Source organism: Leptodactylus fuscus, chromosome 4, assembly GCF_031893055.1.
Source record: "Leptodactylus fuscus isolate aLepFus1 chromosome 4, aLepFus1.hap2, whole genome shotgun sequence".
Classification (NCBI taxonomy): Eukaryota; Metazoa; Chordata; class Amphibia; order Anura; family Leptodactylidae; genus Leptodactylus; species Leptodactylus fuscus.
The window spans coordinates 40834344-40836843 of NC_134268.1; the positions used below are offsets into that span (position 1 = coordinate 40834344).

Sequence of the window (2500 nt, forward strand, 5' to 3'; positions counted from 1 at the left end):
GGAAGCGAAGCTGCTTTTCAGTCGGCTTCTCTTTTCCTAGGGCGCGTTGCCTGCAAAGATGTTCAGCCTGTGTTGCCCTGTAAATTGGTCTGCAGGTTACTAGCTATGGCCTCCAGCCCGGCGGGAGGCCCAGATGCTATGGAAATGAAGCCTGCTATTATTAAAAGTAAAAAGCCACAACGCTGGTGGCCACCATGCCCGCTGCGGCTGCAGCTGCTAAGAGTGATAGCGGTACGAATGAGAATACTAGGATTTTGCAAGGACTAAAGAGTGCAAGAGAGAAAGCGAATGTAAAAGAAGCAAGTGTGCAGTGTAAAAAGTGAATGTAAAAATGGCATAGAGGAGAGTGACCCCCTGCTGGTGGAAGTGAGGAAAAGCAAAAGCCTACAGCACCTGGTATTCCCAGGCGGTCTCCCATCAAAGTACTAACCAGGCCCGACCCTGCTTAGCTTCCGAGATCGGGCGTGTTCAGGGTGGTGTGGCCGTAGGCAGAGACAAGCTTCTCACTTACTCCTCTTCTACTTTGCAGCCTGGCTGCCGGCAGCTCTTTGCACTACTCCACGCTAAGCCTTTTTCTTCACTTTTTGCCTTCTCTTAAGGGAACTTCATATTCCAGCAGGAGCAGTGCAAGGGCTGGGGGCGGCCCTTATACCCACAGGTGTGGTTCAGCAACCAGTCACAGGCCGCAGCCGCCCTCTTTCAAAACGGCTGGGCGCAGGGTCTGCGCAGGGCTAAGAAACCATCCCGGGGGTGAAAGAAAGAGCAAGCTGGGCCGGAGCCCGTTGTCCAGGAGTCGGCTGAGGAAGAAGGTGAGATGGTTGCCCGTGCCTGGAAGCGAAGCTGCTTTTCAGTCGGCTTCTCTTTTCCTAGGGCGCGTTGCCTGCAAAGATGTTCAGCCTGTGTTGCCCTGTAAATTGGTCTGCAGGTTACTAGCTATGGCCTCCAGCCCGGCGGGAGGCCCAGATGCTATGGAAATGAAGCCTGCTATTATTAAAAGTAAAAAGCCACAACGCTGGTGGCCACCACGCCCGCTGCGGCTGCAGCTGCAGCTGCTAAGAGTGATAGCGATACGAATGAGAATACTAGGATTTTGCAAGGACTAAAGAGTGCAAGAGAGAAAGCGAATGTAAAAGAAGCAAGTGTGCAGTGTAAAAAGTGAATGTAAAAATGGCATAGAGGAGAGTGACCCCCTGCTGGTGGAAGTGAGGAAAAGCAAAAGCCTACAGCACCTGGTATTCCCAGGCGGTCTCCCATCCAAATACTAACCAGGCCCGACCCTGCTTAGCTTCCGAGATCAGACAAGATCGGGCGTGTTCAGGGTGGTGTGGCCGTAGGCAGAGACAAGCTTCTCACTTACTCCTCTTCTACTTTGCAGCCTGGCTGCCGACAGCTCTTTGCACTACTCCACGCTCGGCCTTTTTCTTCACTTTTTGCCTTCTCTTAAGAGAACTTCATATTCCAGCAGGAGCAGTGCAAGGGCTGGGGGCGGCCCTTATACCCACAGGTGTGGTTCAGCAACCAGTCACAGGCCGCAGCCGCCCTCTTTCAAAAGGGCTGGGCGCAGGGTCTGCGCAGGGCTAAGAAACCATCCCGGGGGTGAAAGAAAGAGCAAGCTGGGCCGGAGCCCGTTGTCCAGGAGTCGGCTAAGGAAGAAGGTGAGATGGTTGCCCGTGCCTGGAAGCGAAGCTGCTTTTCAATCGGCTTCTCTTTTCCTAGGACGCGTTGCCTGCAAAGATGTTCAGCCTGTGTTGCCCTGTAAATTGGTCTGCAGGTTACTAGCTATGGCCTCCAGCCCGGCGGGAGGCCCAGATGCTATGGAAATGAAGCCTGCTATTATTAAAAGTAAAAAGCCACAACGCTGGTGGCCACCACGCCCGCTGCGGCTGCAGCTGCTAAGAGTGATAGAGGTAAGAATGAGAATACTAGGATTTTGCAAGGACTAAAAAGTGCAAGAGAGAAAGCGAATGTAAAAGAAGCAAGTGTGCAGTGTAAAAAGTGAATGTAAAAATGGCATAGAGGAGAGTGACCCCCTGCTGGTGGAAGTGAGGAAAAGCAAAAGCCTACAGCACCTGGTATTCCCAGACGGTCTCCCATCCAAGTACTATCCAGGCCCGACCCTGCTTAGCTTCCAAGATCAGACGAGATCGAGTATGTTCAGGGTGGTGTGGCCGTAGGCACAGACAGGCCTCTCACTTACTCCTCTTCTACTTTGCAGCCTGGCTGCCGGCAGCTCTTTGCACTACTCCACGCTAAGCCTTTTTCTTCACTTTTTGCCTTCTCTTAAGGGAACTTCATATTCCAGCAGGAGCAGTGCAAGGGCTGGGGGCGGCCCTTATACCCACAGGTGTGGTTCAGCAACCAGTCACAGGCCGAAGCCGCCCTCTTTCAAAAGGGCTGGGCGCAGGGTCTGCGCAGGGCTAAGAAACCATCCCGGGGGTGAAAGAAAGAGCAAGCTGGGCCGGAGCCCGTTGTCCAGGAGTCGGCTGAGGAAGAAGGTGAG

The 2500-nt window shown here is 53.4% G+C and overlaps 2 non-coding genes and 1 pseudogene across 2 annotated transcripts; all 3 read right to left on the reverse strand.

The window, feature by feature from the left end:
• Positions 1 to 381: 381 nt before the first annotated feature.
• LOC142202203 (5S ribosomal RNA) lies at positions 382 to 490 on the reverse strand (annotated as a pseudogene).
• Positions 491 to 1217: 727 nt separating this feature from the next.
• On the reverse strand, positions 1218 to 1336 carry LOC142202005 (5S ribosomal RNA). The gene has a single exon (XR_012715884.1). It is a non-coding gene; the product is annotated as a 5S ribosomal RNA (ribosomal RNA).
• Positions 1337 to 2057: 721 nt separating this feature from the next.
• LOC142202011 (5S ribosomal RNA) lies at positions 2058 to 2176 on the reverse strand. Its single transcript, XR_012715890.1, has one exon. It is a non-coding gene; the product is annotated as a 5S ribosomal RNA (ribosomal RNA).
• Between the last annotated feature and the right edge of the window lie 324 nt (positions 2177 to 2500).